The following is a 24,847-nucleotide window of genomic DNA, read 5'->3' as shown; positions in this document are numbered from 1 at the left end:
TGTGCAGCCCTGGGAAGAGCGGGGAGGAAAGAAAGGTTACAGAGAGAAAAAGATATAAAAGTAAGTTCAGGAGGAGGTAGAGAAGGGATGGAACCTGTGGAATGAGATTGGGGTGGGTGTTCCCTAAAATTAGAAAAAATGCTCACGCCATGAGGTTTAATTAAGGCAGTTGAGGAATACGATGTGTTGTTTCTCGAGCTTACATTTGGTGAACCCTGACAGTGCATGAGGCTGAAGACAGACATGTCCATGTAGGAATGTTGGGTGAATTTGAGATGACTGGTTAAAGAACACTCAGGTTTTCACCAATCCTTGTTTTGTCTCATCAATGTTGGAGAGGCTTTGTTTTAGTTGCCTTTGAGATTTGGCAGGTGGCTTGTCGAAATTTGTACTGATTTGTAAATACAAGATTTGATCCACCTTTCGGATTCCATGTGCTGGGGCTAGGAGCATTCCTGGTGGAATCTCAATCATTCAACACACATGCACATTCCTTTCTCAGTAACCAAACTGCTGGAGAGTCTCAGCAGGTCAGGCAGTATCCATGGAGGGGAATGGATGATTTGATTTTAAATCCTACTTCAGGTCTCAGCAAGGAGAGGAAAGGCAGGCCGTATTAGTGGTTAGTGCAATGTCTTCACAGCGCCAGTGATTGCGACTGGACTGGGTTCGAATCCTGTGCTGTCTGTAAGGAGTTTGTACGTTCTCCCCTTGTCTACATGGGGGGTTCTGGTTTCGTGCCACCCTTCAAAGACGAACTAGGGATGTAGGTTAATGGGGTGTAAATTGGGTGGCACAGACTTGTGGGCTGAATTGGCCTGTATGTCTAAATGTTTTTAAAAAAATTTAAAATAGAGAAATTAAACATGACAGTCTGCAGAGGCTGTGATTGTAGTAAAAACACAGAAATGCTGGAGGATCTCGGCCGGTCTCGCAGCGTCCATAGGATGTAAAGACACATTACCGATGTTTCGGGCCCGGGTCCTTCTTCAAGGTATGAGTAAAAATCTGGACATGTGAGAAAGTAGAAAAATTTTGGGAAGATCTAAACCAAATATTAAATAAAATTACAGAAAACAATATACCAAAGAATCCAGAGATCTTCCTCCTAAGTAACATAAAAAACAAAGAATTTGGAATTGATTTGGAGGATGCACAAAAAAGATTTGTTAAGATAGCTCTAGCCGTAGCAAAAAAGTGTATTATGTCAACCTGGAAATTGGAAGATAATCTGAAAATACAACAATGGTATATAGAAATGAATAAATGTATTCCATTAGAAAAAATAACATATAGTTTAAGAAATAAGATTGAAATATTTGAACAAATATGGGAGCCTTACATGAAACACAATAGCGAAAACCTACCGAGACATTCACTACCTAAATTAACGAAAGGAGAAGGAAATGAAAAGAATTTTGACTCCGTGGAATTTCTTGTTTATTTTTATTGAATGACAACATTGTTTGACTGGTTTAATGTATCTTAGATTTTGTACTTTAAATGGACGGGAGGGGGGAGGTAGGGAGGGTGGGATGGGAGGAGGGAGGGGGGGAGAAAATGGCACTGTATATATTTGAAAAGGAAAATGTATGTATCATGGTCAATGTGGTTTATGGTGTGAAAAAAAAAGAAAAAAAAAAAGGTGTGAGTAAAAAGCAGAGGGGATCCTGAATTAAAAGTGTGGAGAGAAGGGCAGGTGGGGGAGCACAGGCCAGCAGGCAAGAAGTATTAATTGGATGAGGATAGGAAGGCAGGAGAGAGGAAAGGTGAGAATTGATTGGAGGAATGGGATGTTGGCTCTGTGAATGCAGAGCTTGGGGAAAAGAGACATAGGGATAGAGGGGGGGTGGGGGGGGTCTAACGGAAACTGGAGGTCGGCATTAATTATTGCAAGGGGGTGGGGTCCACCTATCACCTACTGATCCCTCTCCCTCTCCACCTTAACACTGCCTGTCTTCCCTCTCCTTCCTCAGCACTGAAGCAGGGTTTTGACCAGAAACACTGACTGGCCACTTCCCATCATGGATGCTGCCCAGCCCACTGAGTTCCTCCAGCAGTTTGGTTATTGCTCTACATTCCAGCAATTGCACACTCCTGTCTTTCTATCCCTTCATGTATTTTTGAAGTTATAAGGAAGGGGAAGTCAGGAGAACACAAACCAGTCTTCATCGAGGGTCAAGGACTTCAAATTCCTGGGTGTCCACATCTCCGAGGATCTGTCCTGGAGCCTCCTTGTTGATGAAGAAGGCTCGCTCACCAGCTATACTTTGTGAGGTGTTTGAGGGGATTCGGTATGTCACTGAAAACTCTCGTAAACTTCTACAGGTGGACCGTGGAGAACATTCTGGCTGGTGGCATCACTGCCTGGTTTGGAGGTGCCAACTCTCAGGACAAGGATAAACTCCAGAGGGTTGTTAACTCGGCCTGCAATAACACAGGCACCAGACTTCACTCCATCGTGGACAACAACATGAGGCGGTGTCTTAAAAAAGCAGCCTCTATCCTCAAAGACCCCACCACCCAGGCCATGCCCTCTTCACTCTGCTACCATTAGGGAAAAGGTACAGGGGCCTAAAGACGAGCACTCAGTGACAAAAGGACAGCTACCTCCCTGCTGCCATCAGATTCCTGAATGATCAATGAAGCAAAGACACGGCCTTACTTTTTGTGCCCTATTAATATTATTTTTTACAGGAATGTTGTCAGATCATCGTTTGCCCTCTGTCGCTGCTGCAAAACACAGAATTTTTTGACTTGTTCATGATAATAAATTCTGATTCTGAATCTGACTTATCCTTTCTTCCACAAAGGGCAATTTGACTGAGTTTTTGAGTGGTTTTAAGGCAGAGGTAGGTTGATAGTTAATAAACGAGTGAAAAGTTATCTAGAGTAGGTGAGAATGTAAATTTGAAGTTACATTGAGATCAGTCATCCTCTTATTAAATGGTGGGGCTGGGTTAAAGACCCGACTGGCCTGCTGCTGTTAGCATGTTTGTACGTTTTATCTCCGTCCTTTTGACTACTGCTCTTTCAATGAGAAGCATCTGCTTTCAAATGGTCCCACAAACTATCAAATTAGATTCCTGCCTTTTATCAAGCTACTCAGGAGTATCTGTTGCTCTGTATACAAACCCCCTTGTGCTGTTCATTTGATTTCAACAACCCACTGATACTGTTAGTCTATCGTTTAGCTATCTAAGCCCTTTGATTAGATCCTGAGTTTTAATTGTCTCGAGGGTATCAGTTATTTTATACAATGGCCCTCTTAGGATCATAGGCAATTTCGTTTAATATTACATGTTCTGTACTAAGACATGGCAATAAAGGAATCTTGAATCTCTAACCATGCAGCACAGAAGGATCCTATTTAGGCCATTGTAATGGCTGCAGGGCCGCTGGTGTGGACCCACAGAGCACTCCCCCAGGGGTCCAGCTGCCAAGTTTGACTGTCGTCGGCTTTGTACAGGCTTTAAATGGCCCAGTAAAGGAGCTGACAGTGTTTTATTTTAAAATCCCATGATGTGGGGTCTGGGCCCAAGATGGTGGCACCTATGATCGGCAGTGGCCACAAGGGGTGGCAGACTCTGGGGAAGCGGAGGACTGGTGCGGGTGTTGGGCACTACCAGTTGCCCCAATAATTACAGTGACAAAGACTGAGGGGAACGATAGGCTTTAATGCACAGAAGACTTGAGCTGGCCCGGATCCAAACTAAGGAAATGCAGGGAAGGGAAGGGTGGCCTGACCTTTATGGCCTGGGTCCCAGGGGAGGAGTCCAGGTAAGAGTGTCATCAGGGGGTGGGCCAGCCCAAGCCAATTAGCATATACAATCTATACCATTACAGAAAACTGGGAGGGCGGCCCCAGTTTCAGAAGGGGAAGCAGAGGATACGACCCACAGGACAGTGACCACAGCGGCGGACCAGTGAGGGGCTCTGAGGCAGAAAACTCACAGGTGGCTGTTGGTGACTCGAGACGAGGAACCCATTTAGGCTGCAGGCTGCTGGTGACTGGCTCGGGGTTGTTTGCCCTGTAATACTGCTGACAGGGTAACCAGGCCACTCAGGCTTAAAGACAGTTCCTTCCCCAGAGCCATCAGGTTTCTGAATGAACCGCATAACTCGTGCCCTTGCCGGGTGATAACTGATTATCCTTTTGCATTGTAATCTTATTCTCTATACGTTGTTGTTAAACAAGACGCTGGGGTCGAGGGCAATACACAAACGTGCTGGAGAAACTCAGCACGCACCATCCACTGGCAATAAAAGGTGACCAATGTTTCGGGCCTGGGCCCTTTGTCCGGGAAAAGCAAAAACAGGCAGCCACCTGAATAAAACATAGGTGGGGGTAGGGGGAGTAGAGGAGAAAAGGAAAGTGGAAGAGGTAGGGGCAGGAGCCCAGGCGAACAGGTAAGAGGTCATAGGTGGATACAGGTGGGAGGGTAGAAGAGAAAAAAGCTGAGAAATGATTGGGGGAGAGTGTAGCTCTCTGAATGGAGAGCTGGAGGAAAGGAGGCAGAAGAATAGAGAAAGAGAGATGAGGGAGCGGGTTAATGGATGCCGCAGTCTTGTTAATGCGATCTCTACATAGCTGTATGAATGTTAGAGATAGCCTATTAGTCTATTCACAGAAGAACCCTTCTCACTGGACTTGGTATCTTGTGACAAACACTCACTCACCTTGTCCATGTCTTTGCTGAAGCCGTTTTGCACCTCCTTCACACCCACAACCCCACCTCTCAGTTTTGTCCTCTCAGTCAAATTGTTGATTTTTTAGACATACAGCACAGTAACAGGCTCTTCTGGTCCATGAGCCCGTGCCGCTCAATTACACCCAATTGACGTACAACCCCCATATATTCTGAAGGGTGGGAGAAACCCGGAGCACCCGGAGGAATCCCACGGGGGGAACGTACAAACTCCTTACAGGCTGCGCCGGATTTGAGCCCAGGTCGTTGGCGCTGGGATAGTGTCACACTAGCCACTGGACCAACCATGTCACTATAGATCATGAATAGTCAGATTTATAGATCATAAATACTAATTTGTAGAAAGTTTTGAAAAAAAGAGTCAACAGTCTCACTTTCCACACACGTTGCCTGACCTGCTGAGCTACTCCAAATATTTCCGTTTTTGTTTCCGATTTCTCGCATCTGCAGAAACGATTTTTGATTCGCAAGCACTAATTCTTGCAGGACCCCTAAAACTAGTCATGGTCTCCCAAAATGAGGAGGATCAATTTATTCCCACTCCTTGCTTTCTGTCCAATAACCAATTGTCAACCATGTCCATATACTACCCCCAATTCCATGCCTTCTAATCTTGCTAAGCAATCTCTTATGTGGGACTTCATTGGAACATCGAACACTACAGCACAATACAGACCCTTTGGCCCTCAATTTTATGCCAACCCATATACTGGTATTCCTTAAAAAAGTACTAATCCCTTCCTACCCTGCAACCCTCTATTTTTCTTCCATCCATATGCCTGTCTAAGAGTCTCTTAAATGCCCCTGGAAATCCAAACCACATCTTTCACTCTTTCAGTCACATCCTCTAAGAACTCTGCAAGATTATTTTAAATTGCTATGGCACTATAAAATATCAGGCACTGTTGATTATCCTACATACTGATCCACCTTTCTAGAACATTTGCAACACTTGACTGACCCTAAGACCATAAGACATAGGAGTAAAAACAGGCTCTCTCTCTCTCTCTCTCTCTCGCTCTCTCTCTCTCGCTCTCTCTCTCTCGCTCTCTCTCTCTCTCTCTCTCTCTCTCTCTCTCTCTCTCTCCACGCTTCCCCGCCCCCTCATCAATTCTCACCTTTCCCCTCTCCTGGCCCATAAGACATAGGAGTAAAAACAGGCTCTCTCTCTCTCTCTCTCTCTCTCTCTCTCTCTCTCGCTCTCTCTCTCTCTCTCTCTCTCTCTCTCGCTCTCTCTCTCTCTCTCTCTCTCTCTCTCTCTCTCTCACTCTCTCTCTCTCCCACGCTTCCCCGCCCCCCATCAATTCTCACCTTTCCCCTCTCCTGGCCCATAAGACATAGGAGTAAAAACAGGCTCTCTCTCTCTCTCTCTCTCGCTCTCTCTCTCTCCCACGCTTCCCCGCCCCCTCATCAATTCTCACCTTTCCCCTCTCCTGGCCCATAAGACATAGGAGTAAAAACAGGCTCTCTCTCTCTCTCTCTCTCGCTCTCTCTCGCTCTCTCTCTCTCTCTCTCTCTCTCTCTCTCGCTCTCTCTCTCTCGCTCTCTCTCTCTCTCTCTCTCCCACGCTTCCCCGCCCCCCATCAATTCTCACCTTTCCCCTCTCCTGGCCCATAAGACATAGGAGTAAAAACAGGCTCTCTCTCTCTCTCTCTCTCGCTCTCTCTCTCTCCCACGCTTCCCCGCCCCCTCATCAATTCTCACCTTTCCCCTCTCCTGGCCCTTATCCAATTGTCTGTTGGTCTGTACTCCTCTCCCTGCCATTTCTTTATTCAGGCACCTGCCTGCTTTCTAATCATAGCTTGAAGAAGGGCTCAGGCCTGAAATATGTTATGTACCTTATTAGCTATGGACCTGTGAGATCTGCTGAGTTTCTCCGGCATTTCTGTGTTTTTACTGCATAAATAGGCCATTCAGCCCATTGTGTCTGCCCCACCATTTAATTATGAGCTGATCTATTTTCCCACACAGCCCCACTGAGGCCTTCTCCCCATGGCCGATGGCGAACCTATCTGCCTTACAGCAGACAAAAGCATTTTCATGTAATATGACAGTTTTTAGTACATGACAATAAACTGAGTCTTAATCTTTGATACCTTGGGTAATCAAGAACTTATCAAACTCTGCCTTAAGAACAACCAATGACTTGGCCTCCACAGCCACCTGGTATCTGAATGAGCTACAGTTAAAATAATCTCATTTAACATTGAATAGGGGAGAGTCAAAAGCAGGTGAGCAAAATATGTAATGGAAGGATCCAATGATCAACAGGGCGGTTCAGTTAGCTTCGTGGTGAGTCCAACACGGTTACAGCATCAGCAATTGGGACTGGGGTTCGAATCCCGCGCAGTCTGTAAGGAGTTTGTACCTTCTCCTCATGTCTGCCTGGGTTTCCTCTGGGTGCTCTGGTTTTCTCCCACAGTTCAGAAACACACTGGAGTTGTAGGTCAATTGGGCGGCACGGGCTCGTGGGCCAAAAGGGCCTGATGCTGTACTGTATGTCTAAAATCCCGCCACATCGCGCCCAACCTCTTGATGGTTCAAGTCAGAATTTACCGCTCCACTTGAGGAGGTCCTGGTCAGGAGTGAAGGCAAATCTTCACGTGAGGTTTCCATTCTTAGCACGCGCAGCTGCTCCATTTTTGTAGAGGAGCCTCCTTCCTTAACTGATCTGTTGAAATATATTGCCTTCACGGAGCTCAGGCAACCCAAGGTCCCCAGCTGAGAGAACGAGACTGCACTGGACTGTGGAGCGTAACAGGTAACTGACACTCAGTCAGCTGATACTCAGCTCTTAGTTCCTGCAACTTCTGTTCTGTGCATCTCAGTGAGGATAAATTAACTCACACTTTCTCGCTGAGTTTATCACTTGCAGTAAAAAAGAAAAGTTAGGCTTTATTACAACATGCTTTACTTTGGTTGCTGGCAGCGTTTGCCATCTACATCAGGGCCACTACTTGGTTAATTTTGTTCCCTTATTGCAGTTAATTTGCACAAAGGGCTTCACAACAAAAGTGCTCCACTTGCGCCCACCACACCTCCTCCCTCTCCGCCATTCGGGGCCCTAAACAGTCCTTCCAAGTGAAGCAACACTTCACTTGCGAATCTGCAGGGGATATCTGCTGCATCTGGTGCTCCCAACAACAGCCGAGGGTTATATTCTTTGAAACATGAAAATATGCAGATGCTGTGAATGTAGTAAAAACACAGAAACGCTGGAGCAACTCAGCTGGTCTCAGAGTTCATAGGACGTAAAGCTTTCTAACTGACATTTTGGGCTTGAGCCCATCTTCAAGGTTCAGGGCAAGGATTCAAAGATTATATTCTGTCCCCGTTCTATGCATTACTCATTCTGATTGGACACTATCCAGGAGGTGACATCACATGATCTCATGACATGCCCTTTCACTGATCTGACAATAACATCATCTGCAAAGTTGTTGATATTACCACAGTAGTGGGTCATGTAAAGAAAGGTGATGTCAGCAAACAGGAGGGAGATGGAAAACGTGGCTGAATGGTGCACCAGCAGGAACAACTTTGCACTCAATGTCAGGAAGGGAAAACCAGAGGTAGACAATTGAGTGATCATTAGGGGATCAGAGGTGGAGAGGGTGAGCAAATTTAGAGTCACTATCTCAGAGGATCTTTCCTGGACCCAACACACCAATGGCATCCCAAAGCAAGCACCTCTACTTCCTCAGGAGGTTTGGTATGACATCAGAAACTCTGGCAAACTTCTACAGAGGTGGGGTGGAAAGTGTACTGACCAGCTGCATCAAGGTCTGGTATGGGGACACCAATATCTTGAGTGTAAAGTCCTCCAAAAGGTAGTGGACACAGCCCAGGACATGACAGGCTAAACCCTCCCCACTATCAAGTACATCTACAGAGAACGCTACCGTCGGAGAGCAGCAGCAATCATCAAGACCCACACTACTCAGAACACGCTCTGTACTCACTGCTGCCATCAAGAAAGAGGTCTAGGTGCCACAAGACTCTCACCACCAGGTTGAGGAACAGTTACTACTCCTCCACCATCAGACTCTTCATCGACAAACTCCATCAGAGACTCATTTAAGGACTCCTACTTGTGTACTTTATTGATTTTTTAAATTCTCTCCATATTGCACAGTTTGTTGACATTTGTTATCTGTTTATAGTTCTTTATTTGTTTATAGGTGGACAGTTTTTTTTGCACAACCAATAAGTGGTAATTCTGCCTTCCCCACAGAAAAAGGAATCTCAAAGTTGTATGTGATGACATGTATGTCTGGCAATAAATCTGAAATCTGTCTCATCCTCATCTCAAAAACAAATAATAAAACTTCTCTTTGGGCTATTCTGAATACAAAATGCACAGGAAATTACTCCAGGACAGTCTGAGGGAAGGTACAGGGGTTGTAGGTTAATTGGGGTATTGGGCAGGAAGGGCTCAAGGGCCGGAAAGGCCTGTTACCGTGCTGTATTCTAAATTAAAAAAAAACTGGGAACATTTCCCAGCCTTTGCCCTTTCCGTCTAATTTACCTTTGACATTGTGTCCATCCTCCCACGGCGACACCTGGCCTATCCTGCTCTCTGGAAATGACAACATAAATCTTGAAATACCCCAAAACATCTTTGACCTGCATCACAAGCCCTGATGTCACAGTGAGACCAGCACCAGTTGTTTCCCTGGAAACACATGATTGCCTCCAACAGGCCAACAAAGTTGCTTTATTGAGGACTTGCGCCTGGTTAAGTTGGTATGCAACTTGGGGATAAAAGTCCCATTAAAATCTGAGATAAATTAATAACAAGGAGGCTTCAGTTTAAGGTGAGAAAGTGGAATGTTTTTAACACTGACAGAGAATGTGGTGGAATCAGATACAATTATTACCTTTAAGAGACATTTTTAAAAATTTTAGATATACAGCACAGTAACAAGACATTTTGGCCCACGATCCTCACCGCCCAATTGACATCCAATTAACCTACACACCTGACACGTTTCAAATGATGGGAGGAAACTGGAGCCTCTGGGGAAAACCCACACAGAGACGGAGAGAACATATAAACTCCTTACATACAGTGTGATTTTGAACCCCAGGCCCGATTACTGGCACTGTAATGACGTTGCACTAAGTGCTAAGCTAACTGTGCCACCGCTACATTTGCAAAAGAGAATGAATTGGCGAGCTGTTGAAGGATTCACACCTAATGTGGGTACATGAGATGAGTGTAGATGAGCAATAAAGGTTGGCATGGTTTGTAAGACCATAAGAAACAGACTATTCAACCCATCGAGTCTGCTCCGCCATTTAATCCTGAGCTGATCTATTTACCCACTCAGCCCCCCTGCCTAGCCCTCTCCCCATAACCCCTGATGCCCTGACTAATCAAGAACGTATCAAACTCTGCCTTAAATACACCCAATGACCTGGCCTCCACAGCCGCCTGGGGAAACAAATTCCACAGATTCACTACCTTCAGGCTGAAGAAATTCCTCCACATCTCTGTTCCATGCAGATGCCCTTCAATCCTGAAGTTGTGCCCCTCTTGTCCTGGACTATCCCAACATGGGAAACAATCTTTCAACATCTACTCTGTCCACGCTTTTCAACATTCAAAATGTTTCAGTGAAATCCCATCCATCTCATTCTCCTAAATGCCAACGAGTACAGGCCAAGAGCTGTCAAATGATAACCCTTTCATTTCCGGAATCATCCTTGTGAACCTCCTCTGAACCCTTTCCAATGTCAACATATCTTTTCTTAAATGAACCCAAAACTGCTCACAATACTCCAAGTGAGGTCTCACAAGTTGTAGTGATATAATGTATTATGCTGACTGGTTATGACTGTAGATTGGCTCCACCCTACTGGTATAACAGATGGTGCAACTTATCCCACTGGTCAGTAGAGGTGGCTTCTTCTGTTAATAAAAGCCTATATAGTATGATCCAAGTCTGGTCCTTGTTTATGGCATATCACAATTGCCTTATAAAGCCTCAACATCACATCCCTGCCCTTATATTCTATTCACCTTGAAATGAATGGCAGCATCGCATTCGCCCTCTTCACCCCGACTCAGAATCAGAATTTCTTGTCATGAGCACGTCACGAAACATGTCACCTCGATGAAGGGCTCAAGCCTGAAACATCGGTTGTGCATTTCTCCCTCTGCTACATAAAGGGCCCTGTTTCACCTACTGAGCTTCTCCAGCATTTTGTGTTTTTCATGAAATGTTTTGTTTTGAAGCAGCAAAAATTGTTATAAGTTATTTTTAAAAGAAGAGAAAAAGTGAGGCAATGTCTGTGGTTCATTGTCCATTCAGAAATCTGATGGCGGAAGGGAAGAAGCCATTTTTGTACTGTTTTTGAACCTGTACCTCCTTCCTGATGGTACCAGTGTGAAGAGAGCATGGCCTGAATGGTGAGAATCCTTGAGGAGAGAGGCAGCTTTCTTGAGACACTGCCATGCAAGTTTACCTTCAGACTCTATGACTCTCAATGACTACAAAGCAGAAAACTGCTGGGAACACTCAGCAGGTCCGGCAGCCTTTGTGGAGAAAGAAACTGAATGAACGTTTCAGTCGAAATCTGCCACATGGCATTTGTTAGGGCTGTTACAATCACTGTGTCAACCAGTGCAATCCCTGATGGCACTTTGCTGGGATATGTTCAAGGCAAAGCCTGTCAAACAATCAAAGGACATGTGCTGGCAAATGAAGGACACAAGGTTTATAAGTCACTCGATTATAATTTCCCAGAGGGATCCTGGAAAACAATCAGTCCCGCTATTGACCATGTCTGGTCGTAGCATGCCGTTTACAACAGTCATATCATAAATATTGGATAACGAGAAACAAAGCTGCCATTGGAAGAGGGGTTCTTGTTAATAAGCTAGATCTAAATTGTGAGTGTCAAATTATATTAAAATACTTGGTTACGAAAGATTCACTTAAAGAGTGAGCCTTGATCAAGGTTTAAATATTTTATTTGTGGAATGAAGGTTCATTGAAGGAGAAAGTGTACCAGTTCTTATAATCATAGAGCATCGGAGCGTAGAAACAGGTCCTTTGGCCCATCTAGTCTGTACTGAACCATTATTCCACCCAGTCCCATTGACCTGCACCTGGACCATATCCCTCCATACCTCTCCCGTCCATGTACCTGTCCAAATTTTTCTTTAATGTCAAAATTGAACCTGCATCATCTGATGGCTCGTTCCACACTCCCACCACTCTCTGTGTGAAGGAGCCCCCCCTTATGTTCCCTTTAATCATTTCCCCTTTCACCCTTGACCCATGTCCTCTAGTTCTTGTCTCATCCAACCTCAGTGGGAAAAGCCTGCTTGCATTCACTCTATCTACACCCCTCATAATTCTGTGGTTCATTGTCCATTCAGAAATCTGAATGGCGGAGGGGAAGAAGCTGCTTTTGTACCATTGGGTGCTCGTCTTCAGTCTCTTGTACCTCCTTTCAGATGGTAGCAGGGTGAAGGGGACATGGCTTGGGTGGTGGGGGTCCTTAAGGATAGAGACTACTTTCTTGAGACACCGCCTCTTCTGGATGTCCTCGATGGAGTGGAGACTAATGCCCATGATGGCGCTGGCCGAGTTCACAGCTCTCTGTTACATTTTCTGGTCATGTGCATCGGCACCTCCATACCAGACAATGATGCTGTCCACAGTACACCTGTAGAACTTTGCAAGGCCCTGTATTGTGTGAGGAAACAGTGGGAAAAAAGGGCGGAATGGTTAGCGAAGCAGTTAGCATGACCATTGCAGTGCCAGCAACTGGGGTTCATATCCACTGCTGTCTGCAAGGAGTTTTTACATTCTCCCTGTCTTGTGGGGAAAGGGTTCGTTTTTGGATAGAGCAGGCAACCGAGTCCGGACACAGTGTGATGCAACAATCTTTGGCTTGGCTTCGCGGACGAAGATTTATGGAGGGGGTAAAAAGTCCACGTCAGCTGCAGGCTCGTTTGTGGCTGACAAGTCCGATGCGGGACAGGCAGACACGATTGCAGCGGTTGCAAGGGAAAATTGGTTGGTTGGGGTTGGGTGTTGGGTTTTTCCTCCTTTGCCTTTTGTCAGTGAGGTGGGCTCTGCGGTCTTCTTCAAAGGAGGTTGCAGCCCGCCAAACTGTGAGGCGCCAAGATGCACGGTTTGAGGCGTTATCAGCCCACTGGCGGTGGTCAATGTGGCAGGCACCAAGAGATTTCTTTAGGCAGTCCTTGTACCTTTTCTTTGGTGCACCTCTGTCACGGTGGCCAGTGGAAAGCTCGCCATATAACACGATCTTGGGAAGGCGATGGTCCTCCATTCTGGAGACGTGACCCACCCAGCGCAGCTGGATCTTCAGCAGCGTGGACTCGATGCTGTCGACCTCTGCCATCTCGAGTACTTCGACGTTAGGGATGAAAGCGCTCCAATGGATGTTGAGGATGGAGCGGAGACAACGCTGGTGGAAGCGTTCTAGGAGCCGTAGGTGGTGCCGGTAGAGGACCCATGATTCGGAGCCGAACAGGAGTGTGGGTATGACAACGGCTCTGTATATGCTTATCTTTGTGAGGTTTTTCAGTTGGTTGTTTTTCCAGACTCTTTTGTGTAGTCTTCCAAAGGCGCTATTTGCCTTGGCGAGTCTGTTGTCTATCTCATTGTCGATCCTTGCATCTGATGAAATGGTGCAGCCGAGATAGGTAAACTGGTTGACCGTTTTGAGTTTTGTGTGCCCGATGGAGATGTGGGGGGGTTGGTAGTCATGGTGGGGAGCTGGCTGATGGAGGACCTCAGTTTTCTTCAGGCTGACTTCCAGGCCAAACATTTTGGCAGTTTCCGCAAAGCAGGACGTCAAGCGCTGAAGAGCTGGCTCTGAATGGGCAACTAAAGCGGCATCATCTGCAAAGAGTAGTTCACGGACAAGTTTCTCTTGTGTCTTGGTGTGAGCTTGCAGGCGCCTCAGATTGAAGAGACTGCCATCCGTGCGGTACCGGATGTAAACAGCGTCTTCATTGTTGGGGTCTTTCATGGCTTGGTTCAGCATCATGCTGAAGAAGATTGAAAAGAGGGTTGGTGCGAGAACACAGCCTTGCTTCACGCCATTGTTAATGGAGAAGGGTTCAGAGAGCTCATTGCTGTATCTGACCCGACCTTGTTGGTTTTCGTGCAGTTGGATAATCATGTTGAGGAACTTTGGGGGACATCCGATGCGCTCTAGTATTTGCCAAAGCCCTTTCCTGCTCACGGTGTCGAAGGCTTTGGTGAGGTCAACAAAGGTGATGTAGAGTCCTTTGTTTTGTTCTCTGCACTTTTCTTGGAGCTGTCTGAGGGCAAAGACCATGTCAGTAGTTCCTCTGTTTGCGCGAAAGCCGCACTGTGATTCTGGGAGAATATTCTCGGCGACACTAGGTATTATTCTATTTAGTAGAATCCTAGCGAAGATTTTGCCTGCAATGGAGAGCTACGTGATTCCCCTGTAGTTTGAGCAGTCTGATTTCTCGCCTTTGTTTTTGTACAGGGTGATGATGGTGGCATCACGAAGATCCTGAGGCAGTTTACCTTGGTCCCAACAAAGCTTGAAAAACTCATGCAGTTTGGCATGCAGAGTTTTGCCGCCAGCCTTCCAGACTTCTGGTTCGCTGCAAGCTCAACCTTCACTTCAAGCCAAAGCCCAGGAACAATAAAGCCCCCAGAAAGAGGTTCAATGTTGGAAACCTGCAGTCAGACGAAGCGAGAGGAAACTTCCAGGCAAACCTCAAAGCAAAGCTCGACGTTGCAACCCGCCTCACGGACCCGTCCCCTGAAACCCTCTGGGATCAGTTGAAGACTACCATACTGCAATCCACTGGAGGTACTGGGCTTCTCCTCCAGGAAAAACAAGGACTGGTTTGACGAAAACAGCCAGGAAATCCAGGAGCTGCTGGCAAAGAAGCGAGCTGCCCACCAGGCTCACCTTACAAAGCCGTCCTGTCCAGAGAAGAAACAAGCCTTCCGTCGCGCATGCAGCCATCTTCAGCGCAAACTCCGGGAGATCCAAAATGAGTGGTGGACTAGCCTCGCCAAACGAACACAGCTCAGCGCGGACATTGGCGACTTCAGGGGTTTCTACGAGGCTCCAAAGGCTGTGTACGGCCCCTCACCCCAAGTCCAAAGCCCGCTGCGCAGCTCAGACGGCAAAGTCCTCCTCAGCGACAAGATCTCCATCCTCAACCGATGGTCAGAACACTTCCAATCTCTTTTCAGTGCCAACCGCTCAGTCCAAGATTCCGCCCTGCTCCAGCTCCCTCAACAGCCCCTAAGGCTAGAGCTGGATGAGGTTCCCACCCTGGATGAGACATATAAGGCAATCGAACAACTGAAAAGTGGCAAAGCAGCAGGTATGGATGGAATCCCCCCAGAAGTCTGGAAGGCTGGCGGCAAAACTCTGCTTGATGCAACAATACAACAGTTTATTAAAACAGTACACAGTAAAAAGGACACTGGGGCAGTCCCAGAGTAAACGCGGTTAATCTGCTACGATACCTACACACAGATTAAGCTAAACAAGTTCAATACAAGCAGCTTCACCCCGCCCACCCTGCTCCACACACACACACACACACACACACACACACACACACACACACACACACACACACACACACACACACACACACACACACACACACACACACACACACACACACACGTTAATTTACTGGCTCGCACCCAACCTTCAAATCCCAACTGAAGGAAGGGGCTAAGTGACAAAGCAGTGTGCACGAACCCTCACCTAGTTTGGGAGTAACGACCCATGGGCAGAGGATTCTGACTCCTGACGAGGTGCCCTAACTGGCCACCTACGGGGAAGAAACACAGCCTCTAACCCCAAGTAAACAGAGGTCTGTGGCTACAATGTCGATATCTGCTGAGTTGCCGGTGATACCCCTGGTTGGCCTAAGGGTTGCTAGCCCATTACCTGCGTTCCCCTCCAGATGGCATTCACTGTGGCAACAACGACTCAGAACAAGTGCAGGACCTGACCACACAGCAAAGGGAATAAACAATGGTGTGCTCAGGTTTAAATATCCCGCTCTGCTGAGTAAGGGCTATGATGTACGGGGCCAGCCAATGTCAGTGACTGGTGGGGAGGTACACACCTGATTTGCAGGCTGGAGAGGCTGGGCGATGCCTAAGGGATGATGGACCATTCTGTGTGGCTTCCGATATCAGAGGTATGGGTACCTTGCCAACGTAACACTCCCCGTGACCTGCTGTCATGTTGGGAAGAATATCAGGTTTGGTGGGTTCACAGAGAGATGAGCCTGGACGCAAATGCTACACTCACACATAACTTTAATTCACACACGGGAGACAAACGGTACTCAATTACGATTTCACTTCAGCAATGATATAGACATTCAACTCGGACCTAGGTTGGACTCCGACAGTAGTGAACCTATACTCGACACGCACATACACTTGACTACACACACTACAAACCAGCATTCTTACACACACCCGATTCCCTGACTAACAGGGGCGCGGCTCTCTACACATATTGTTCTATCGCAATACCATGGCTCAGCTTCAATGTAGTGCACGCCTTACCTGCAACACTTCCAGTGATGTCCACAGTAGCGACCTGGTGTGGAGCGATGTCCAGGGCTTGGCCCACAAGGCAGAGAGAAAGAATGTGCTATGCATTGGTGTTATTTACAGTGCTAATCTATGCTTCTAGACAATAATGACCCTATGTGATTTAAATTAGCCAAGAGCAAGCTGTGCACTAATGGAGTCCAACTTTGATTGACAGGTAATGTGACTTCCAAATAAGTTTCAGACAGAGTGGACATGTGACCACACACAATACAGATTCCAGACAAGCAGGGAGGCCACATTTCCTCCACATCTGTGTGGGTTTCCTCTGCGTGCTCCAGTTTCCTTCCTCCCTCCATAACATACAGGGTTGGTAGGTTAATTGGTCACATGGGTGTATTTGGGTGGCGTGGGCTGGGAAGGCCTGTAATGGTGCTGTATCTCTACATTAGATCCTGGAGCAACTGGGAAAACATGTAACCTCGACTCAAACAGCACCCAGGATTAGGATTGAACCCAGGTTTCTGGAACAGTGGCAAGTACTGCACCAATAGATTTGCCAAAAGTTCTGAGACTTTCTTTCAGTTGCAGGATGCTGTATTATATTTCTACAGTCTATTAGAATATTGATTTCATTTAAATTATTCACGGTAGGGGTGCCTCTTGTTCCGTGTAGTGAACGGTAATAGAAGCTGTGACTCATTGATTCTCCTGGGTCCTAGAGTTCTGTCAATGCAACATAGCCTCAACAAAGCATTGATTAGACCAACTATAGTTATCAATTATTTATACAGTAAATATAATCGTTACTCTTGGCACTTTATTGTACTCTTCTTTAGTTTCAGTAAGTAGCAAGTTTTATCCTCAATGCAAATATAATCAGTTCCTGTTTATTCAACAAACTAGCAGCTATGACAACTTCTCACGCAACCGCCCTCGAGAATCCTTCGCCATATATGGGGAGTTTGAAGAGATTCGGTAGGTCACCAAAAACTTTTTTTTAAAATAGTGTATTTATGGAAATGTAATTTATCGCAATCTTTGCACCTGCAATGAAATAATAAAGGGGGTAGAATGGTTGGTGAAGGGGTTAGCGCAACACTGTTGCAGCACCAGCGATCGGGGCCGGGGTTTGAATCCTGCACTGTCTGTAAGGAGTTTGTATGTTCTCGCCGTGTCTGGATGAGTTTTCCCCAGGGGTTCTGGTTTCCTCCCACGGTTTGAAACGTACCAGGGCTGTAAGTTAATTGGGTGTAATTGGGTGGTACAGGGTCGTGGGCCAAAAGGGCCATGAGCATCTACAATTAAAAATATAAATTTAAATTTAATAATGCTGCCGTAACACGTGTTCATGACAATAAATTATGATTCTCATTCTGACCTGTCGGATGGTTGGTTAATTTTCCATTGTAAATAGCCTCCAGTTTAAGAGATGAGGTAGGGTGGTGTTGGTGGATACTGGGCATTATGGCAGCAGTGAGAACAGTGTGTGTGCTGGATGGTGAGTGTGGACACTTGGTAATCGCTGCTGCTCTCCGATGGCAGCATAACATGTAGATGTTCTCAATGGTGGGGAGGGCTTAGCCAGTGATGTGCTAGCTTGTGTCCAGACCTTTAGTAGGAATTCCTACTTACAGGTGTTGATGCCCCCATTCCAGCCTACACTGGAGGGCACCAGCAATCATCAAGGATCCACATCACCCAGCACACGCTCTGTTCTCGCCGCTGCCATCAGGAAAGAGGCGTCGGTGCCACAAGACATGCACCACCAGGTTCAGGAACAGCTGCTCCCCCTCCACCATCAGACCCCTCAACAACAAACTCAATCAGGGACTCATTTAAGGACCCTTACTTGTGCACTTAATTGATTTATGATTTTTTTCTGCATTGCACAGTTAATTTGTTTACATTTCTCTTTTTTGTAGACGTACCTTTCCTTGAGTATAGTTTACAGTTATTGATAAGTAGAAATTCTCCCTGGGCTGCAGGAAAAAGAATCTCAGGGTTGTATGTGATGTCATGTATGTATTCTGACAATAAATCTTAACTTTGAATTTTGAGTTTTATTATCCCTTTTTAATTTATTGTGCCCCTATTGTAGTGTTTTTTTCTAAACAAAGCACCTGTTTGGCTGCAGCAAGTAAGAATGTGTTATGTGCATTGTACATTGTACAGTATAGGACAATAACCACATGATCATTTTCAAATCCTCTGATACCTGACGAAGGTCTCGGGCCCAAAACATTGGTGACCCTTTATGGATGCTGGGTGACCTGCTGCGTTTCCCCAGCATACTTGCATTACAGTGTGCTGTGTGAGTTCTGCAGAGAATGTTCCACAAGGGCACTTAAGAACGTGCACTTATGTTGACATGAGCATTTATCAGTAGGTGGGAATATGATATGGCTGCAAACACTGACATCTGACACTGCAAACACTGATTAAAGGTTACGGAGAGAAGGCGGGGACGAGGTACTGAACTTTAAGATCAGCCATGATCTCGTTGAATGGCGGAGCAGGCTCGAAGGGCCGAATGACCTACTCCTGCTCCTATCTTCCATGTTTCTATGTTTCTATGACATGTTGATGAAGGAAAGGCAGCATTGGCTGCTCAGCATTCCAGGGTGCCAAGATCTTTGGCATGAGAAGGAGGAGTGTAAAAGACAAAGTGACGACATGTTTTGTAGCTCAAGGAGACCAGTGCAACATTAATGATGCAGGTTGTCTTAGAAGGCTCTTCAAATGATATGACATGAGAGTTAATTCTCATATACAATGTACACATTCTACTTTAGTGCAACCAAACAGGTACATAAAATACACCAAATATACCAAGTCAGGTTTATTGTCATCTGATGGTACAAGTACAACCTGATGAAACAGCATTCTCCGGTCCTCAGTGCAAAACACGTAGACACACAACCAGACATTACACACATACAGACAAACAATATACATGCAGGACAAGTGTTTCATCTCTACAAATAAATATTGTTTTGTGAATATGAGTCCCAGATGGTCAGTACGAGCAGTTCCTTTTGTCATTCAACATTCTCACTGCCCAGGGGGAGAAGTTGTTCCTCACCCTTTCCCCCATATCCCTTCTTTCTTTCTTTCTTTGGCTTGGCTTCGCGGACGAAGATTTATGGAGGGGGTAAAAAGTCCACGTCAGCTGCAGGCTCGTTTGTGGCTGACAAGTCCGATGCGGGACAGGCAGACACGATTGCAGCGGTTGCAAGGGAAAATTGGTTGGTTGGGGTTGGGTGTTGGGTTTTTCCTCCTTTGCCTTTTGTCAGTGAGGTGGGCTCTGCAGTCTTCTTCAAAGGAGGTTGCTGCCCGCCAAACTGTGAGGCGCCAAGATGCACGGTTTGAGGCGTTATCAGCCCACTGGCGGTGGTCAATGTGGCAGGCACCAAGAGATTTCTTTAGGCAGTCCTTGTACCTTTTCTTTGGTGCACCTCTGTCACGGTGGCCAGTGGAGAGCTCGCCATATAATACGATCTTGGGAAGGCGATGGTCCTCCATTCTGGAGACGTGACCCATCCAGCGCAGCTGGATCTTCAGCAGCGTGGACTCGATGCTGTCGACCTCTGCCATCTCGAGTACTTCGACGTTAGGGGTGTAAGCGCTCCAATGGATGTTGAGGATGGAGCGGAGACAACGCTGGTGGAAGCGCTCTAGGAGCCGTAGACAACGCTGGTGGAAGCGCTCTAGGAGCCGTAGGTGGTGCCGGTAGAGGACCCATGATTCGGAGCCGAACAGGAGTGTGGGTATGACAACGGCTCTGTATACGCTTATCTTTGTGAGGTTTTTCAGTTGGTTGTTTTTCCAGACTCTTTTGTGTAGTCTTCCAAAGGCGCTATTTGCCTTGGCGAGTCTGTTGTCTATCTCATTGTCGATCCTTGCATCTGATGAAATGGTGCAGCCGAGATAGGTAAACTGGTTGACCGTTTTGAGTTTTGTGTGCCCGATGGAGATGTGGGGGGGCTGGTAGTCATGGTGGGGAGCTGGCTGATGGAGGACCTCAGTTTTCTTCAGGCTGACTTCCAGGCCAAACATTTTGGCAGTTTCCGCAAAGCAGGACGTCAAGCGCTGAAGAGCTGGCTCTGAATGGGCAACTAAAGCGGCATCATCTGCAAAGAGTAGTTCACGGACAAGTTTCTCTTGTGTCTTGGTGTGAGCTTGCAGGCGCCTCAGATTGAAGAGACTGCCATCCGTGCGGTACCGGATGTAAACAGCGTCTTCATTGTTGGGGTCTTTCATGGCTTGGTTCAGCATCATGCTGAAGAAGATTGAAAAGAGGGTTGGTGCGAGAACACAGCCTTGCTTCACGCCATTGTTAATGGAGAAGGGTTCAGAGAGCTCATTGCTGTATCTGACCCGACCTTGTTGGTTTTCGTGCAGTTGGATAATCATGTTGAGGAACTTTGGGGGACATCCGATGCGCTCTAGTATTTGCCAAAGCCCTTTCCTGCTCACGGTGTCGAAGGCTTTGGTGAGGTCAACAAAGGTGATGTAGAGTCCTTTGTTTTGTTCTCTGCACTTTTCTTGGAGCTGTCTGAGGGCAAAGACCATGTCAGTGGTTCCTCTGTTTGCGCGAAAGCCGCACTGTGATTCTGGGAGAATATTCTCGGCGACACTAGGTATTATTCTATTTAGTAGAATCCTAGCGAAGATTTTGCCTGCAATGGAGAGCAACGTGATTCCCCTGTAGTTTGAGCAGTCTGATTTCTCGCCTTTGTTTTTGTACAGGGTGATGATGGTGGCATCACGAAGATCCTGAGGCAGTTTACCTTGGTCCCAACAAAGCTTGAAAAACTCATGCAGTTTGGCATGCAGAGTTTTGCCGCCAGCCTTCCAGACTTCTGGGGGGATTCCATCCATACCTGCTGCTTTGCCACTTTTCAGTTGTTCGATTGCCTTATATGTCTCATCCAGGGTGGGAACCTCATCCAGCTCTAGCCTTAGGGGCTGTTGAGGGAGCTGGAGCAGGGCGGAATCTTGGACTGAGCGGTTGGCACTGAAAAGAGATTGGAAGTGTTCTGACCATCGGTTGAGGATGGAGATCTTGTCGCTGAGGAGGACTTTGCCGTCTGAGCTGCGCAGCGGGCTTTGGACTTGGGGTGAGGGGCCGTACACAGCCTTTAGAGCCTCGTAGAAACCCCTGAAGTCGCCAATGTCCGCGCTGAGCTGTGTTCGTTTGGCGAGGCTAGTCCACCACTCATTTTGGATCTCCCGGAGTTTGCGCTGAAGATGGCTGCATGCGCGACGGAAGGCTTGTTTCTTCTCTGGACAGGACGGCTTTGTAAGGTGAGCCTGGTGGGCAGCTCGCTTCTTTGCCAGCAGCTCCTGGATTTCCTGGCTGTTTTCGTCAAACCAGTCCTTGTTTTTCCTGGAGGAGAAGCCCAGTACCTCTTCAGTGGATTGCAGTATGGTAGTCTTCAACTGATCCCAGAGGGTTTCAGGGGACGGGTCCGTGAGGCGGGTTGCAACGTCGAGCTTTGCTTTGAGGTTTGCCTGGAAGTTTCCTCTCGCTTCGTCTGACTGCAGTTTTCCAACATTGAACCTCTTTCTGGGGGCTTTATTGTTCCTGGGCTTTGGCTTGAAGTGAAGGTTGAGCTTGCAGCGAACCAGCCGGTGGTCAGTGTGGCATTCCGCGCTAGGCATGACCCTGGTGTGGAGCACATCTTGTTTGTCACTTTCTCGCACCAGGATGTAGTCCAGGAGGTGCCAGTGTTTGGATCGGGGATGCATCCAGGTGGTCTTAAGGCTGTCCCTCTGCTGAAAAAGGGTGTTTGTAATGACAAGCCGCTGTTCTGCGCAGAGCTCCAACAGGAGGCGCCCATTGTCGTTGCACTTGCCGACGCCATGCTTGCCCAGGATTCCTGGCCAGGTTTCTGAGTCTTTGCCGACACGAGCGTTGAAGTCGCCCAGGATGACAACCTTGTCGGCTGTAGGTGTACGTTGGATGAGGTTGCGCAGGTCGGTGTAGAACTTGTTCTTTTCTGCTGGTTCCGCCTGGAGGGTTGGAGCATAGACACTGATGAGGGTGATGTGACGCTTGTTTTGAAGTGGGAGTCGCATGGACATGATTCGGTCCGAGAGGCCTGTCGGAAGGTTTTCGAGTTTGGAGGCAATGAAGCTCTTGACCATGAAGCCTACACCAGATAGGCGTCGTTCATCCGAAGGCTTGCCAGACCAGTAGAGTGTGTAGCCCGCGCCGCGTTCTTGGAGGCTGCCTACATCTGCCAGGCGGACTTCACTGAGAGCGGCTATGTCGATGTCAAGTCTGAGGAGTTCATGTGCAATGAGGGCAGACCGACGTTCAGGTCGGTGGCTGTCAGCCTTGTCTAGCATGGTTCTGATGTTCCAGCATGCTAGCTTGAGTTTGTGAGCATCTTTTGAGGGGGAGGACGTGGAGGGGGAGGACGTTGAGGGGGAGGACGTGGACCTGTCCTCGGGCCTGCGCAAAGGAGCTTTTAGGTGGAGTGCAGTGCGCGCAGTACTGGCCCCACCCTTTACACCCATGGTTCGTGTGCCGTGGCCAAGCAAGCTGGGACGTGGCAGCGAGGTCCTTGGGTCGTAGGTTTTATATCGGAGTGGCCTTCTCCTATGCAGGTTTCTTACCCGGGCTGGATGGGTCTGCCTCCCCTCCTAGGTCGGTCCATACTGCCGGGACCGGGGCCGAGGCCGCCGCAGTTCACCCTGTGCCTGGACTGGGGCCGCCGCCTCCCACTCCCTGCCCGGACCGGGGCCTCCGCCTGCCTCACTTGACCGAGGCCGGGGCTGCCGTCTCCCCCTTGCTCCTGCCCGTATCGGGGCCGCCGCCGTCTACCCTTCGCCCGGACCGGGGCCGGGGCCGCTGCTGCTCTCCCTGTGCCCGGACTGGGGCCGCCGCCTCCCACTCTCTGCCCGTATCGGGGCCTCCGCCTGCCTCACACGACCGAGGCCGGGGCCGCCGTCTCCCCCTTGCTCCTGCCCGTATCGGGGCCGCCGCCGTCTACCCTTCGCCCGGACCGGGGCCGCTGCTGCTCTCCCTGTGCCTGGACTGGGGCCGCCGCCTCCCACTCCCTGTCCGGACCGGGGCCTCCGCCTGCCTCACTCGACCGAGGCCGGGGCCGCCGTCTCCCCCTTGCTCCTGCCCGTATCGTGGCTGAAGATCCAGCTGCGCTGGATGGGTCACGTCTCCAGAATGGAGGACCATCGCCTTCCCAAGATCGTGTTATATGGCGAGCTCTCCACTGGCCACTGTGACAGAGGTGCACCAAAGAAAAGGTACAAGGACTGCCTAAAGAAATCTCTTGGTGCCTGCCACATTGACCACCGCCAGTGGGCTGATATCGCCTCAAACCGTGCATCTTGGCGCCTCACAGTTTGGCGGGCATCATATCCCTTACTATGTAGAAATCTAACCAACTTTCAACATATTTACTGAGGTCGTCTCCACTGCTTCAACGGGCAGTGAATTCCATAGATTCACCATCCTCTGGGAAAAGCAGTTCCTCCTCATCTCCGCCCAAAATCATCTCTCGGGAATTTTATTTTGATCATTTTATTTCTATTTTCAAATCAACATGAAAACATGAAATTCATCAATGACATGAAAGAAGCAAAATCTTATCGTTTGATGTTGATTTCGAGGAAGGAAAGAAAAATAAACAAGAGAAAAAAGAACAAGCCCTAACCCTCCCTCCTCCCATCTACCCAGGGGAAAAAAGGAGAGAAATAGTCAATGGAATTGAAAAGAGAAAAGAAAAAGAGATGGAAAAAAGAAAAAAAGAAAAAGGTTTAATTGGATTCATCAATTTCCTGCCAAGGGAATCTCAGATGGTTCCCGGATGCAGGGACAGAGGGCGGGGGTGAGGGGGGCATTGTAAAGATTCTACACCTACGTATTGAAGGTATGGACTCCAAATTTTTAGAAAAACATCCTATTTTTTTCTAAAGTTATGTCATTTTCTCCAGGGGATTACAATAATATATTTCTGCTTTCCAACGGGTCATATCTAGATGAGAATCAGATTTCCTGGTCACTGCTGTACCCTTCCTGGCCACCACCAATGCGATCCTTACAAATTCTAATTGGTGTTTTGACACCCTCATTTTAGGTCTTACAACTGCTATTTTTACCAATATAAACAATTCTGGGATCTGCATAAATCTTAGAGATTTGTTCGAGAAGATTTCCCAAATCTTCCCAGAAAGGCCTCACCTTGGAACATGACCATGCAAAAAGGCTCTTGTTTCTTTGCTACATCTAAAACATTGATCTGATAATTCCGATTATAATTTGTGTAATTTTTGCAGCGTAAGATATAATTGGTGCAAAAAATGGTATTAGGCCAGTCTATACCTTATGTTAATTGTATTGGTCATGCTGTCCCGACATAAGTCAATCAATGTACCCAAATCTGTCTTACTATTCCTGAATCTTGAGGCTATGCCCCCTAGTCCTTGTCTCTTCTACCAATAGAAATGACTTACCTACCTCAATCTTATCTATCTTTTTCATAATTTTATACTTTTCTATAAGATCTCCTTTCATTCTTCTAAATTATAGCAAGTCCAATTCCA

At 47.4% G+C, this 24,847-nt stretch overlaps 1 protein-coding gene across 1 annotated transcript in view; it reads right to left on the bottom strand.

Moving 5' to 3' along the window:
- The window catches only part of LOC138752841 (leucine-rich repeat-containing protein 74A), an 80,052-nt gene extending 70,707 nt beyond the window's left edge, over positions 1-9,345 (bottom strand). Inside the window, 1 exon segment of the mRNA XM_069915464.1 lies at positions 9,238-9,345. The gene's annotated coding sequence lies outside the window, so the exon portion shown is untranslated.
- Between the last annotated feature and the right edge of the window lie 15,502 nt (positions 9,346-24,847).

The sequence above is a fragment of the Narcine bancroftii genome, chromosome 2, assembly GCF_036971445.1.
Source record: "Narcine bancroftii isolate sNarBan1 chromosome 2, sNarBan1.hap1, whole genome shotgun sequence".
In the NCBI taxonomy this organism is placed as follows: domain Eukaryota; kingdom Metazoa; phylum Chordata; class Chondrichthyes; order Torpediniformes; family Narcinidae; genus Narcine; species Narcine bancroftii.
The sequence above is the reverse complement of the archived record's forward strand: the minus strand, read 5'-3'. Positions and strand labels throughout refer to the sequence as shown.